At 46.6% G+C, this 17,027-nt stretch overlaps 2 long non-coding RNA genes and 1 pseudogene across 2 annotated transcripts; 1 reads left to right on the forward strand and 2 right to left on the reverse strand.

Annotated features, from left to right (window-relative positions):
* Positions 1-916: 916 nt before the first annotated feature.
* LOC127309037 (uncharacterized) lies at positions 917-3,007 on the forward strand. Its single transcript, XR_007856916.2, has 2 exons — positions 917-1,213; positions 2,812-3,007. It is a non-coding gene; the product is annotated as an uncharacterized lncRNA (long non-coding RNA).
* Positions 3,008-3,197: 190 nt separating this feature from the next.
* On the reverse strand, positions 3,198-5,454 carry LOC127309036 (uncharacterized). Its single transcript, XR_007856915.1, has 3 exons — positions 5,021-5,454; positions 4,375-4,456; positions 3,198-4,161 (listed from the first exon to the last, which is right to left on the reverse strand). It is a non-coding gene; the product is annotated as an uncharacterized lncRNA (long non-coding RNA).
* Positions 5,455-7,219: 1,765 nt separating this feature from the next.
* Positions 7,220-16,581, reverse strand: LOC139832041 (uncharacterized; annotated as a pseudogene).
* Positions 16,582-17,027: the final 446 nt, after the last annotated feature.

The following is a 17,027-nucleotide window of genomic DNA, read 5'->3' on the forward strand; positions in this document are numbered from 1 at the left end:
CAGATCTGGCAAGGTCAATGCGGTGATCCCTCTTGAAGATGGGTGCAAGGAAGACGGCGGTAGCGATTTCTGTGGCGTGTGTGTTGCGTGCGCTGAGAGTCTGCTTGACTGGATGTGCTTCTCACCTGCTATTGGGCTGCTTGGGAAGGCATTTGGTTGTTTGGATGATGTGAGTTGGTGTTTTGTCAGCCCCTTCATCCCTCTGTAGGTTTAGCGAGGTGACTTCGAGTTTGATCTTTTGTATTGCTCTTGTAAGATGTTGTGAATAATCTAATAAAAAAGCCATGTGCATTCCTTGCACTAAAGGCCCTTTTTCTACCAGTGTTGGATGCAGAAGCTGAAGTGATTTTTTCCCATTTTTTTTAAAAAAACTAGCAGTTTTCCAATCCGACGCTCCTAGGTCACACCCAACCCATGGGGGGGGTGTTGGGGGGGGGGGGGGGGAGGGTAGGCGGCAGATACAGAAACTTCATGTTCCTACACTGTGAAAGGCCGAGGGGGGATTATTTGTTACGGAGCAGGCTAAACAGCATTTCAAGAACCTACAAGGATTTTGCAAGTCGCAACTGCTGGCCTAGAAGCCAGTTAGTAATTTGAGAAGACCACGCCCAAGCTGATTCGTCGACAACAGCTTTGCAATCACTAGGTCCAAGCTTAGCAGGCGTATCTCGCGTCTTTCCTGAAAGAAGCACAATAATTGCATGCCCGCACAATGCCATCTACTACCTCATCCACTGGCTGAATTCAATGGCTGGCTTATATATATAGGCTTGTTTTATAGTATCTTTTACCATCACTAAAGAGGGAGAGATATGATTTAAGAGAACGGTCAGGATTAAACGAGATACATTAGGCCCGGCAGCCCAACAAGAAGCAGATAATGAAAAAATAGCATTCGGCCCAGCCCACGCTTTGCCTAATCGGTTTCCCACGGCCCCGACTCCCGACCTCTTCAGAAGCAAAGCGACGACGCCGCCGGCCACCGCCGCATCAACTCCGCTACCACGACTCTGCGTAGGCGTGAGCACCACCGCTGCCGCCGCCGGCAAATCAATCAGGGACGGCACCTCCTCCTCCGCATCGAGCAGGGTTGCCTCCGCTGCCACATCCACCATCGACTAGCTCGGCAGCATGCCGCAACCAGATCGGCCCCGTTCTGCATCGCCACCGTATTCCTCCATTGCCGCCGTCTTGGAGTTGGTAGCAGGTTCAGGTACGCAAGTCTTGACATGCATCCTCAATTCCACTTCTCTCCCCTGAGACTGAAGTGCTGAACTGTTGCGCCGCTGTGACCACCGGCGAACCGTCCTCGCTGATCTCCTCTATCGTGGAAGACCAAGTGCTTCGGAGAAAAATCACCTAACCCAATCTTATAGATTATTCCAATTGTTAGCCAAATTCAGTCAGCTAGGAGTATGTTCGTAGATGAAAAAATTTAAGCAGTATAATTATTTGTCTATGTCTAAAAAAGGTTTCTCTAGTGAAGTCATCTGAAAGTTGTTTTAACAAGAAACTCGTCCAGAAGCACAATGCTACATTTATTATGTAGAAAGCACACCACTGTACCATTAAGCACACATGCTCTTTTTCGAAGTTTTAAACAACAAACTATCTCCTTTATATAATATTCTAGAAAGCAGTCTATCATCATGCTGTAGCAACTAACAAATGATGTCCAAGAAGTATTGCAGTGGGTTTTTATTTTATGTGAGGTTCTTTCTAAAAAAGGTGATTCACATTTTTATATGAGGAGCGATGGACTTCAACAGAAAAACATATCCTATCTGACATTTCATGGAAGGTATTCAGTTACAGTTTGGGCCTAAAAGTTTATCCGGTAAATGATACAATAAAATAGCAAAACAGTTTGTTTGTGTCACTTCTACTGGCAACGCGGATGATTTTGTACTTCATGTGTTTTACTAGTTAATCTACTGTCTCCTTTATATAATTAATTTTCTAGGAAGCAGTCTACTACCTCGCTTGATTTACTAGTTAATGTACTGTCTTATTGGGCTTACTGAATGTCGTGTAGGCTTGAGCTCAGCTTTGAACCTAGATTATTAGCTCAAGCAGTTTGTGTTGGTACTAGTCAGTGAATATTACACTTCAACTATATTACTATGGAAAAAATTTATATCACAAACAAGAAAAAAAGCATATATCTTTAGTAAAGGATTGATAGTTTATATCTGGCAATGGCCTCATTTACTCGGCTAGCAAGATTACACATGTTCTATGTCTACAACAATACATACAGGTCTGGTGATGCACTGACTCTTCTTGATAGTTATCAAAAGTACAATGAAACCTGGGAACCAGGGTTTCCCAAACCATTGTGGGCCTCTTTCTAGAGGGCTGCTGAAGCTGATTTGGATTTTCAATTGTTACCAGCAATATTCATTTGGGGGTAACGCAAAACAACTCTTTAAGGCTACTTTTATCATACTAGGTTGTGTTTAAATTTAGAGAGAACTCAAAACCAGGACACCATCTTCAGGCTTTGTACTAAGACAATTGTTTATATTTTTCCTTAGACTGATATCTTTGCAGTATATATATGCTGTAAAAGATAATTAGCCCATGTAAGATGATCTGGTTAGTATTTTGTTGGACATGACTCCCATTATCACTGTTCAACTGAGAAATGTAAAGCAATAATATGTTGAAATTTTATCAAGTTGTGTGTGTGCATATAATGGAAAATAGAGGAAATATTGCAGCATTAGAGCGCAATATTTAATACCATACATATCCGTTCTTTGGTTAAATGTAAATTTAGTCGATTGAAGTTTCTGTTGTTATCTGCAGGTGCTCTGGTGTAGTGGAGGGTGCATGGCCGTTCCTGGAGTGGCTATGTCGATGAACACCTCCGGCAGCGCTGCTGCGATGTTGCGTAATACCGATTCAATTAGTCTTGGATGTAATTGTAAGAAACGAAAGTTGTATTCGAGAATTGTGTCCGTGTTGAATTGAACCTATGATTGATTGGGTTATTCAAGTTGTATATACACCGTAGCCATGTAGTATGCATTTTTGTCATAATCTGCATTTAATAATTTTGCAGCAGCTTAGATTAATTAGAACATGAGCTGCTCAAAAGCTTGCTTCAGTAAATAGTCTGTTCAGTACAAGTCCATTGTGTAGCTGACACCATAGGTTGCAAGCAACAAAATTTGCAGACCATTCAACCACCATTACACAACTTCAAAAATAGTAGATAGAAAGCAATAGCTATTATATGATGGAGCTTCAATCAAGTTAGTAGGAGTAGCTATTACAGGAGTGACATTGTCCTCAAACAAGAGAAAATGCCTCACTCCTCAAACAAGAGAAAATGCTAGCAGCAGGGAACTGAAACATCCACTAAACTAGATGATAAACCAACAGCCAAGTACCTGAACCAAAAAAATACAAAGCTACTTTGCTTTAGTCTAAGAACCACCAAGTTGCTAGTACTATTACATGAGTAAGATTGAGCTCTCCTCAAACAAGAGAGTATGAATTCAACATTATTTACATGGCACTCAGGAGCTCATGTGATGACTACGCTAACGGTTGCTACTGAAAATTTGATCAATTTGTCTATAAGAACCTCGAGCGACCTTCGCTTCCAACTCTTCTATCACCTTGAATCTTTTCGTTACGTAATTGTTGCATGATCTTCTTTTCATCCTGATCCTGCTCTGCCAAATCATCTATAAAAGGCGTTGTCTTGTTACCTCAAACATTAACCTGAGCTTTTCCTCCTCCATGTCAATTTTCTCAGCATCCACCTGAGTAGCCTTGTCGTGGAACCTAAGACGGTCTAGCTCATCGAAATCACGAACAATCTGTATCACTGAACAGAAAATACAATCGCCAAGACTAGCTTCTTCATTCCCTGTTCTAAAAAACTCTCCGGAGGTCTAGGTGCAACCAAGACCACAGCAGTGCGCAATGTCAATTCGGCCATGGTTGTTCAATCAGCTCAATACAGGGAATATGCGAGTGATGTGCTCGAACGGTGTCTGCTGTGTTCTTCTTCAGCTCGGGGTGATTGAACTCATTGCGCGGAAGGACAACCAGTTGAGACCATCCACCCTTCTCAATAACCCATCCTGAGTTTGCAGCATGCTACTCCATAAACATGACCAGTGCAAGACCTTCAATGTTGATGGCCTGCAAATACATGAGGCAGGCCCATCGGCAAGAAACAATCAATGTATGCAAGACAATAAACCAAATTGGATAAATAGCACGATTTAGCTGATGGTGATGCTTTCGGTCGGTATGAAGAATAAGTCAACCCTTAAATTGCCAGGAACTCAGAAGAAATCATATGCAGCCTGGAGCACTTTCATAATAATTAATTAATAAGTATACATATTTTACCTCTGCTAGAACTGGCTAGGAACTTTCTTGTATGTTATGGACAGCACGTGAATACCATAGTTTTGGATTACCTGCTCAAAACCTGCAAAAAGTACTCATTATGACAGTAAAACCTCATCTTTAGGTACAAAACAAGAGTTTGTATCAATTGGCAAAATATACTATACTAGTGACCACAGCTACAAAAAATCAGTAGCAGTTTCCAGCTAGGATTAACAACAAATTAAACTTTTCAAGTGAAAGAGATAACAATAGGAGATGTGAATTTAACATGAGACACCTAGTAAACTATAAATTTATTTTGTTTGAGATGCTTATGCCATGTGAATGCACACTAAAGAAACACTACGACAAAAAGGGTTATGCAGAAGCTAAGCTTCTTTAGCAAATAGACAAGCTTGGACCAGTCTTACCTTACATTACATTAGGCGCTTCTATTTGTTGGACTGAGGTTTGAATGGCACATCTAAAACATTGCTTAGGCCACCTAAAAATTGTTCCATGCATCTAATTCTAAAGCTAGGCCTGTAGAGTGATAGTCTGAAAGAAGATACCCTACTTCTGTCTAAAATCTCACACATACACATCAAGTACATAACAATATCCTTGCAAGAAATATGGAACATAGAAAAAATGGAGGATTTACCTTCACTACAGACGATGAACTAGTCTGGAGAGGAGGCTCCAGCTGCAGGTGGTCGTCGCTGGCCGTGGGTCGTGGAGGATGCGACCAGGCAAACCAGCAGAGCACAACGACGCCGTGCCGCTCATCGCCTCCTTCGCCCCTCCCTCATCCCGATCGCCATATCAAGCCTGTCCGCAACGCCCGCGGACAATCCGTGGGCCGAGAATGGAGGGAGGCCGCTGCCTCCGCCGAGACAGAAGTGGGGAAGAGGGGGAACGGCAGAGGGGAGTAGGTATACACCAGAACTTCATGCTGTCTCGAGGGGGTGAGGGGCGGTGGCGCCGGACTTGGGGGGAGAGAGCAGCGTTGGCGGTGGTGCGGCGCCGGCACGTCACGCATCCCTGCTCACGCAGGGAGAACTAGGGATTGAGACTGCGATCGGAAGATCTTAGGGTTGTATCAGTGTATTTGGCTAGGCCTATATATTGGGCCGGCCCGTCTAGCTTTTTTACATATTTAGGTGCGAAAATTTCGCGTGGTATGTAACATACCACACCAGTTTTGTACTGTGGTATGAATTAATTTGAGCCAGTGGATTGACGGAAATTAATGGCTATAATTGATTTGAGGGTACCACAAAACAACCCTATATATAACTAGAAGGATACCCCGCGCGTTGTAGCGGGAATTTCTCTGATAACTCTATTTTGTAAAAAAACAAAAGGATATAAATTGATTGGAATAAGATGTTATTTGTAGGAACATGCAGGATTCAATTGGCGTAAATAGTCAAGAGGCTAATTTAAAAAAACTGACTTAAAATGGTTATGTAGTTGGCGGCTAAAAGTTTATGATGTGGATAATTGGATGGCTTAAAAAATAGATGATGTGGCTTGCATGTAGAGTATTAATGAATGTTAGTGGGGGATGACATGAACAATTGGATGGCTAATAGAATGGATGATGTGGATAGCTTGCATGTTGAGATAGACAACTTAAATGACCCTCTAGTGGGGTTTTGCTTTATAAGAGATATAGATTCAGGCTCTTTGACGATTTTTACCGTACAATTTACTAGTCTTATGGGGGAGTAGTAATTTGTGGGGTATTTTGGGCAATTCGCGTGATAAGAAAATCATGACATAGATTTAGGTTGATTTGTTACCACGTAAGTGCAATCAGTGACACGTTACAATTTAATATTTCTATGATACTTACCAAGAATGCATTGATTCTATTTAGTCCACGACCATTTATTTTGTCCACAAGATTTTAACCGTACATATGCACAAAAAATATGTGACCATTTTCTGGATGTATGGTTGCACTAGTGGAAAACAGGCATAATGTCGCAGGTCGTATGACCCTTTTGTCGCGGGCGGCCAGCCGCGACAAGGGAGGCGCGACAAAAGGTCCACCTTTTGTCGCGGGTCGTGCGACAAGGGAGGCGCGACAAAAGGTCCACCTTTTGTCGCGGGTCGCTTACGACCCGCGACATAAGGTCCACCACGTGGCAGGCGCGAGGCGCGCAGGGGGCAGCCCCTTTTGTCGCGGGTCGTGATACAGACCGCGACAAAAGAACCTCTACGTGGCGCGCGCAGAACGCTGCTGCTTTAGGGTTAGAGGGGTGCAGCACCCCCCCCCCCCCCCCCGCGCGACCGCCCCCCCTTTATTTTCATCTTTTCATTTCAAAATAAAAGTTGCATATATTTATACGCTACTACAAGTTGTACACGTTGATTCATTATATATAAATCGAGCAAACAAATATTGGAAGCAAAAGTCGATCTATTCGTAGATTCCCCTTACACATATACATGGAGCTCACGACTACCGGGACTAAAGCCCGTCGTTTCAAGAGGGAGTGCGTCTATTTGGACTAAACAAGCCGTTGTTGTCTATTACTTCTCTAATCAAAAGTCCCGCCACTTCCTCCGCAATTCCTAGTAGGTATTCCTTTGGTTGGAGCGTGTCCCGCATGAAGTCGACCTATATAGGAAAATGAGATGAATATGACTATATCAATCTTGATAACGAAATATTGACGATAATAAATTAAAGTTGTGAATGTTATTGCTTACGTTGAATTTATTATTGTTGTGCTTCTCAGTGGTTAACATGCGAATGGACTCGCAAACGTAGTATCCACATAGATTCGTCCCCTGTGGCTGCTGGGCGCACGGTACAGGAGTAAATGTTTGCCTCTCTGCCCAGGTACCATTAGTATGTTTCCTGAAAGCTCTCCAAGCCCTGTCAAGCAAAAGAATGATTAAATGAGTGGATAATTAATTGAAATCTCACGAAAGATATAGCGCGTCAATGATTGAAATTACGTCTGGAGCAACTTCTGCAAGTCGCGGAACCCGTCTAGGCCTCTACTCATTGGGTCCCTTACTTCAACTATTCCGTTATCAACTTGAATGTCTAGTAGAATCCAGTGGAAGTTGCACATGTTTATGTATATACGTCAGGAATTACACTTAACATCGAGTATGAAAAATTGAATGTGTATAACAGATCATTAAGACTCTCACTCGTAGTTGTAAGGAAACAGTATTGAATCACAGAAATGTTGTTCCCCCAAAAACCTTAGTAGGTTTCCCCCCGTTTCTTCGCCTTTATGCTTTACCGTTTCATGATGTACTTTATCTGGGTCAATAAACCCAATATTGATAATATTATTACTTTTGCATTCACTGATCTTCAGTCTGCATAAGAGAACACGTAAGATATAATGAGTATATGCAATGAAAACGAACATGAACTGAATGAACATGAACTTATATGTAGTTAACAACTTACAAGCAATAGCAACTCATGAGAGATTTGTCGAGGGCTTCTAAATTGAATAACTGCCAGAGTTCATTCATCTCAATATGGATCTCCACCTTTTGGTAGTAATATTCAAATGGTATATTCGCCACGATGTAACGTATGTTCTCCTTGCATGCATCAAGGTACCACTAATGCAAATTCCGCATATATGTTGGCAGTTTATGCAGCCGCTCTCTGCTGACCAAGTCATCCCCGTAGAAAAATTTAGGAGCTATATCAGCAGTGGCTAGTGCAGCATCTGCGACACCCAGCAATTCCTCCACGGTACATCCACAGTCAGCCGCTAGCTTTGCAGCATCTTCCATATTGATACCACCACCATGTTCCAGGTACACCTTGGGAACATCAAACACTTTGAGTGGTGGGATCGAATGTTTGGCCTGTTCTCCGAGCTGGGGAACTTCCTTTCTTTTTTTGCCTTCTGTCGTTTGCTTGGCCTTGAGGGGTGCACTTGTTGAACTTGATTTCTTCCCGGCTACACTTATAGCTGATGATTTGCTCGTGCTAGCACTATCCTTCTTAGCAGTACTCTTATCATCAATTACCCTCGCAAGTGTGCGTGTATAGTCATCCTTCTTCTCGTGTAAGTCATATTGCGATGGTGTGTTCAGAAAAGAAAGAGCATATGCTTTTTGCTTCTCGGTGTATGGTGCTGGGGCCTTGGGTTTCTCCTTATGAAAAAAATCATAATTGTATTTCTTAACAATGGCATCATTTTCCTCGTCAGTACGATCGTAAGGACGGGGGGGAGGAACCTTTGGTACTGTTGGGAGTGGCGACAGCTTGCGGACAGGACTCCTGAAACGCTTCCGGTTGGGTGCATTCCGAGTCTTAGTGGGCGCAGGCGGCGGCGCTGGAGATGGAGATGGACTACGGATGTCGTGGTCGATGTCGTACCCATGGGGTGATGGTGGCGACATGTGATCAGTCGGAGGAGGTGATGGTGGCCTTCGATCATTTGGAGGAGGTGATGGTGACCTGGTGGGACGACTAGTAGAGGTTACCATGCCTGGCAGCCTGATGTTCTTCTTTTTCCAGAGAATGATTTCTCCCAGCACCTCTCTGAGTGTAACCCCCCCATCACCTCCAGGGATTTCGAGCTCCAATGTCTCCCACGTCGGTACAACTGAATCCACCCCGACACGAGCATAGCCAGCTGGAATCTGATTGCCATGCCATGTTGCCGGCTCACCTTCAGGTCCAAATGCAGGTAAGACATAGCCAACTGCCACCTTAACAGACATGTTCCTGAACACCTCATGGAGATCACAAGGTGTTTGCTCCTTGATTCCATCCACGGGGTCGCTAGGACCGCCGTCTATCATCCGTGTAGGCGGGGCCTCCGAGTCGGCCACGCTGCTGTCTCGTCGCTGAGATATGCCGGCGGTATTATCTGGCTGGCGCTGTCCTTTAAGTTCATTAATCTCCCGCTGCTGCTGCTGAATCTCCAGCTTCTGCTGGTCTAGTTGCCGTTGGAACTCAGCCATCCGGTCATTCTGCACCTCCAGCTCGCGTTTTTTTGCTCTCGCTCGGCTTCTATAAGTCTCCGCGTCATTCGGAAACCCAAGCGCCCACGGAACACTAGGGCCGAAGCCTCTTGTTCGTCCTCCCTTTTCAGGATTACCGAGGACAAGCGTCAGCAAGTCTTTCTCTCTATCGGGAGCAAACTTCAGTTTTCCCGCTTTAATATCAGCCGTCACTTCAATCCATTTTTCCCTGGGTACCCTAACCTTGCTGTCACTTTCAACAAGGTTCCCTGTCTTCATGTCATACTCACAGCCATGCCCAAGGAACCAATTTCGAGCCCTAATGTCCCATCCTTCTCGCTCTGGTTCTGGAGTGATCCCATTCAGCTTCATCTTAGCCTCTTGTGCATCCCACTTAGGCATGGCTACTTCGTAGCCCCCTCGGCCCGTATGATGGTGATATTTCTTTTTGCTTGCATTCTTCTTGTTTTTCTTTGACAGGTTCACAGCCTCCTCTGATTCTTTGTACTGCACAAATTCTTCCCAGTTATGCTCCTGCTTCGCTAGATAGTTTTCGAATAATGGAGGCTTCTTCTCGGCCTTATAAGCTCGCCATAACCGGTTCTTATACGCCCGGAAAAGTTCCCCCATCTTCTTAAGAGCCCATTTCTTCACTAGCGCCCTCTGCTTGGCATTCTCAGACTCCGATCCCAAATCTGGCAAAGTGAAATGTGCCATGAGGTCGGCAAAAAGTGTGTCTTTATACCTATCGGCAACCTGACTTTCGGACATATTCTTGGTCTTGTTCCATTCTCTAATAGTGATCGGGAGACGATCTCTAACCAGAACTCCGCACTGATTTTTAAATGTCACTCTGACACTCGCGGGTGCCACCGGTTGGCCTTTCGGTGATATAGCTTCAATTGTGAAGTGGTCTTTTTTGGTCAACTTCTTTGCCTGGCCTCGTTTCTCCAACTTATCTTCGGAGGCCTAAGAGAATAAAAATTAATTAATTTATATACATATGTACATATAGAATTCCATTAATGCCTCAACTGATCGTATACCTCGTCATGACCGGAGCCGTCGGCTTCTCCATCACCGGAGCCGCGGGCTTCTCCATCACCAGAACCGCGTGCTTCTCCATCACCGGAGTCGCGGTCTTCTCGGTCGGCTTCTGGACCATCGCGGATTATGTTCTTGAAAATGTCTTCCTGTTCCAAGTCCCGATGGATTTCGAATGGATCCATTGTTTCTGCAAAAAATTAAATCGAGAAGTACATGTTCTAACCCTAACACGAGAGGGAGAGGGTGTCGGCGACGCGTGTTTGCGAGAGGGAGAGGGTGTCGGCGATGCGTGTTTGCGAGAGGGAGAGGGTGTCGGCGACACGTGTTTGCGAGAGGGAGAGGGTGTCGGCGACGCGTGTTTTCGAGAGGGGGAGGGTGTCGCGACAGGTTTTTGCGAGGGGGGGAGGGGGTCGGCGTCGGTTGTTTGCGAGAGGGAGAGGGTATCGGCGTCGGTTGTTTACGAGAGGGAGAGGGGTGTCGACGGGTGTTTGCGTCGGTTGTTTACTAACTAACTAAGTAATTACTAATACAAAATTTAAATTAATACAAAATTTGAACTAACTAACTACAAAATTTGAATTAACTAACTACAAAAATTTAAACTAACTAACTAATACCCAATTTAAACTAGCTAATTAATTACTAATACAAAATTTTAACTAATACATAGAAAACTTACATAAAACTAATACAAAATTTAAAATAACTAACTATACATATACTAAATTTAAACTAGCTAACTTAATTAACTAATTGACTAATAATATTACAAAAAAGTAAAAAAAAAAAGATGGCCGGGGGCGCCGGCGGCGGCTACCTCGCAGATGTGCAGCGGCGTGGCAGACGGCGGCGCGGCAGAGGGAGGAGGTGCGCGGCGAGGAGGGCTCCCGTGCGGAGGCGGCGGCGGCGGCGCGCAGAGGGCTCCCGCGGAGGCGGCGGCGGCGGCGCGTAGAGGACTCCCGCGTAGGCGCCGGCGAGGAGGGCGCGCGGCGAGGAGGCGCGCGGCGAGGAGGCGCGCGGCGAGGAGGGCGGCGAGGAGGCGCGCGGCAAGGAGGGCGGCGTCGGCAGAGGAGTGCGTGGCGGCGTCGGCGGCGCCGGCGAAATCCGGCAGCCTGACGGCGTGGTCTAGGGTTTGGCCTCCTTCGTCGTCGCGGGTTGTGCGTCGGCCCGCGATGCGTGGCGCCTTTATACCTATCCCCCTTTTGTCGCGGGTGGTGGCATGACCCGCGACAAAAGGGGTGGTCTTTTATCGCGGGCCGTGGCACGACCCGCGACAAAAGGGGGTGGGCTGATCCGCGGCGTCTGCATCCAATGGCTCCGGCCGTTTGAATCCAACGGCATGGAGCCGTTGGACGCGGATCAGCCCCTGGAGCCGTTTTTTTTTCTGTTTTATAAATAAACCTTTATTTATCTATTTTAACTTAATAAAAACTATTATTTCAATAACTTTTAAATGGTAACTCAAATAGAAAAGTTTTATATGTGAAAATTGATCAGAAAAATCCAATGAACATGAATATGACATCCATATAACTATTTGCACCTCGCATCATATCAAACATTGATAGTCGTGTAAGTTTCACCCCTAATGATATGCGGAGTGACACCGAGTAAGGTTTCCCCGTGCCACGTGTCGCCGCCGCTTCCACGTGCCTCGCCCTGCCGCTGCCGGCGTGCGACGTGTGTATCCGTGGCTTACACGTGCCTCGCCACGTGTCGCCGCCGCTTCCACGTGTCTCGCCCCGTCGCTGCCGGCGTGCGACGTGTGTAGCCGTGGCTTACACGTGCCATGCCCCGCGTGCGCTATATAGAGCGACGCGTGCGGGCGCAACCACACGTCGCCACCGCCTCCGCTCATTCATCTCCGGGATGCCTCCACGTCGTCGAGGGTCGTCCGGTTTCCGTGGCGTTCGAGTGCGTCCGAGCGGTAGGTTCTACGCCGAGATACGCGCTGGTGGCTTCCGCCTCACCCTCGGTACGTACAACACGCCGGAGCTGGCGGCGCGCGCTTACGACGCGGCGGCGTGGCGCTTTCGGTGGCCACGACGCGACATGAACTTCCCGGATGTTGAATCGCTAGAGGAGGCGGAGTTCCTCGCGCCAGCGCCGTGCCTCGTCGACGACGAGGACCGTCGCCGGCACCGCCAGGTGCAGCGCAGGATCGCCATCGCCGAGCACGACGAGCAGTTGATGCGCCAGTGGAGGGCGCAGTTCCCCAACGACGTCGACAACACCGACGCGTTCTTCGCTGATCTTAGGACACAACGCAGGTCCAACAGGCGCCACCGTCGGGCCGTCGCCGAGTTCGAGCTCGAGAACCCGAATACAACTTGGACCTAAAACGACCCTCGGTGGGATGACATTTGGACGGAGACAACCTCCGACGACGAGTAGAGACTAGACTAGTCATTTATCTATTTTATTGTAATTTCAATAAAGTTGTTGTCGGTTCTATTAGTTTAAATTTAGTTTATAAAGTCGTTGTCGGTTGTTTTTGTTCAATAAAGTGGTTGACACGAAATTTTATTACGATTGAACTGGAATTAAAGTACAGAGCTCAACTGAAAATTAAGATACATGGCTAGATTCGAATGTTGGAGCCATTCAGTCATAGTCGTGCCTAGCCCTATAATAGTCGCCACTGTAGTCATCCTAGTCGCCGACGTCATCATCGCTAGCATCGGGGTCGCGGTTGTCGAACCTCGGCGGGTGAGCACGCGTGGACTGGGATTGAGGGTAGCGCAGGCGGGGGCCACGGTAGGCCATGACGCTCTGGAGAGTCCGGCCGTGCCACCACAGCCGACGGTCGGCCTCGTTGAAGTTCGAAGGAGGCGGGTCGTCCTCCTCGTACCTGGCAACCGCCCTCTCACGCCGATTGATGAAGAAGCTGTCCCAAGTCGGGCTGTAGTCGGGATGCCACTGGGGATTCCTCCGCTGCTCTAGCGTGAGCTCGAAATAGTAGTGGTTCGTGATGGCCATCTCGCGTGGCACACCTAGAGGGATAGGAGGGACTGGTACACCTCCGACGCTCAGCAACCAGCCGGTCGGGACGCGGTACCCTGGCGGGCAGGGGTAGTTCGAGGCGCAAAGCGCCTCCGCCTCCCGGGGTGTTAGACATACGATGGAAGCCATGGGAGAGAATGATGAGGTTTGCAGATATGAGTCTACATGTGATATGTAAATGGAGGCCAAGCCTACATATATATAGTGGAAAAATGGCGGGAAGACGGAGGCGGGAACGCGGGAAGAAAATAGGCGGGAACGCAGTGGGGGAGGCTTATCTAGGAGGGCCTTATCTGGAGGGCTAACGTGCGGGTAACCTTTTGTCACGGCTGGTGGGTGCAACTGGGACTAAAGCTGTCGGCAGGATAAGGACGCGTGGGTGAACGCACTGCTCGATGAGATAAAGCATGTAGCGCACGACGCCCTGTCGCGTGGGTGGACGAACTGCTCGATGAGATACGCCTTGCCAAGAAGATCAACAAGCCAAGCACAGTTTCATTCCCATGGATGAAGGAAAGGGTTGGGAAATCTCCCGTGGCGCAGCTTCTCGAAGATGTCGTTGGTGCACACGCCCTACGGCATCTTCGGAAGCTGCTCCTCAGAAAAATTTCCCTGCAAGCCCGTGAAAGACTCCGTCTCCTCTAACAGTGTTGGGGAAAGGGTTCTCATTATTACATAAATGTAGAGATTGTCTTAGGAACTATATATGAAGAATACATTATTACATTGCCATCTACTGTTGTGATCTTCTACGCCGTAGCCATGGAGAATCTTCATCATTTAGCAAGATGCTTGGGTCAATTTTCACCGTGAAGGGCGGAATTTCTTTAAACTTATTATAATCTTCTGACATGTCTGTCTTGTCATCCACTCCCACGATGTTTCTTTTCCCCGAAAGAACTATGTACCGCTTTGGTTCCTCGGTTGATGTATTCTTTTGTTGATTTCTTTTTCTCGATTTGCTAGACATGTCCTTCACGTAGAAAACTTGAGCCACCTCGTTGGCTAGGACAAATGGCTCGTCCATGTACGCAAGATTGTTGGGATCCACTGTTGTCATACCGTACTTATCGTCTACCTGTACACCGCTGAGCTTCACCCATTTGCATTGAGGAATGCACATATCTTCACAATGGCTAGTCGAACATTTTCTGGTAGAAGTCCCCTCAATGCAACCGGAAGCAATTGTGTCATAAGCACGTGGCAGTCATGGGATTTTAGGTTCTGGAATTTTTTCTCATTCATATTTACTATTCCCTTTATATTCGACGAGAAACCAGACGGAACCTTCATACTGAATAGGGCTTCAAAAAATATCTCCTTCTCTTGTTTGGTAAGAGCGTAGCTGGCAGGCCCTTCAAACTTCCCTGGATGATTGCCGTTTCGTCCTTTATGACGTTCCTGGTCCTCCCGTGCTTCTGTTGTATCTTTTGTCTTCCCATACACGCCCAGGAAACCTAGAATATTCACACAAAGATTCTTGGTTAGGTGCATCACGTCGATTGCAGAGCGGACTTCCAGGACTTTCCAATATTCTAGCTCCCAAAAAATAGATTTCTTCTTCCACATGGGCGCGTGTCCGTTAGGGTCTTTCGGAACAGGTCTACTGCCTGGACCCTTTCCAAAGATAACATTTAAATCCTTGACCATGTCAAATATATCAGCACCACTACGGGGGATAGGCTTCGGACGGTGGTCTGCCTCGCCATCGAAATGCTTGCCTTTTTTCCTTAAGGGATGCTTGCGCGGAAGGAAACGGCGATTGTACGGGTACACAACTTTTCTGCTTTTTTCCAAATATTTACTTTCAGTCTCATCTAAACAGTGTGTGCATGCATTGTATCATTTGTTCGTCTGTCATGAAATGTTACTAAGAGCAGGCCAATCATTGATGGTTACGAATAGCAACGCTCGTAGGTCAAATTCTTGCTCGTTGTGCTCATCCCACACACGTACACCTGGTTTGGCCCACAACTCTAAAAGTTCATCAACTAATGGCCTTAGGTACACATCAATGTCGTTGCCGGGTTGCTTTGGGCCTTGGATAAGCACTGGCATCATAATGAACTTCCGCTTCATGCACAACCAAGGAGGAAGGTTGTAGATACATAGAGTCACGGGCCAGGTGCTATGACTGCAGCTCTGCTCCCCAAAAGGATTCATGCAATCTGTACTTAGACCAAACCATAAGTTCCTTGCCTCACCTGCAAAATCTGGGAACTCTCTCCCGATGTTTCTCCACTGCCGACCATCAGCGGGGTGCCTCAACATCGCGTCTTTCTTACGTTCTTCCATGTGCCATCGCAATAACTTGGTGTGCTCTTTGTTTCTGAACAAATGTTTCAACCGTGGTATTATTGGAGCATACCACATCACCTTCGCAGGAACCCTCTTCCTGGGTGGCTCGCCCTCAACATCACCAGGGTCATCTTTTCTGATCTTATACCGCAATGCACCGCATATCGGGCATTTATTCAAATTCTCGTACTTCTCACCGCGGTAGAGGATACAGTCATTAATGCATGCATGTATTTTCTGCACATCTAATCCTAGAGGGCAGACAAGCTTCTTTGCTTCATACGTACTGACGGGCAATTCGTTATTTCTTGGAAACAGCTTCTTTAGTATTATCATCAATTTTTCAAATCCCGAGTCAGTCACACCGACCTCTGCCTTCCATTTCAGCAATTCCAATATGCTACCCAGCTTTCTCTGCCCATCTTCACAACCTGGGTACAACAATTTGTGGTGGTCCTCTAACATCTTGTCGAACTGCAACCTCTCCTTATCCGTGCCACAATCTCTTCTTGCATCAGAAATGGCCCGACGAAGATCATCATCAACAGGATCATCTGCTGCCTGTTCTTCACCTCCTTCTTCTTCATTGTCTTCCATTGCAGTATCATCGCATTCAGAGAACATAGATCGGTACTGGTCATCGTTATCTTCTTCTTCATCGCCGTCTTCCATCATAACCCCTTCTTCTCCGTGCTTGGTCCAAACATTATAGCTGGATATGAATCCAAACCGAAGCAGGTGGCTCTTAATGTCTCTTGAGCAAGAGTAATCCTTCTCGTTCTTACATTTCAGACATGGACAGCACATAAAACCTTGCTTCGACTTGTTGGCCTCGGCCACAAGCAGGAAAGAATTCATGCCCTCTCTGAAAGCGGGAGCATATCGGTTACCGTACATCCATGGATGACTCATCTGCATTATAAGTACAGTTATGTATCAGATGCAATCACCTTGCTAAAATTAGTATTGTACGGACTATGTATATACGAGAAAATAGTTGCTAACCTTTTAGGATCAAAAAGAGGAAAAATCTTATCAAATAAAATCAAGTGGCATCCCTCATACACATTTCATCAAACACCTCTTGTGCACATGAAGAAAAAATGAGCTAGCATACACCTCCACCTTTCACCACCAAGGAAAAAAATGTAGGGAGGTGGGGGGGGAGGCTGGCTGTGTGTATATAAAGGCATGGCCCTTTTGTCGAGGGCCGTATTACGAACCGCGACAAAAGGGGTGCTGGCAAGCGGCGCCAAAGCTCAGACCCCTTTTGTCGCGGGTGGTGATACGGCCCGCGACAATAGGGCGCGACAAAAGGCCCGGCTTGCTCGGAATGGTTTCGGGGCGACGTGGCCACG

The sequence above is a fragment of the Lolium perenne genome, chromosome 6, assembly GCF_019359855.2.
Source record: "Lolium perenne isolate Kyuss_39 chromosome 6, Kyuss_2.0, whole genome shotgun sequence".
Taxonomy (NCBI): domain Eukaryota; kingdom Viridiplantae; phylum Streptophyta; class Magnoliopsida; order Poales; family Poaceae; genus Lolium; species Lolium perenne.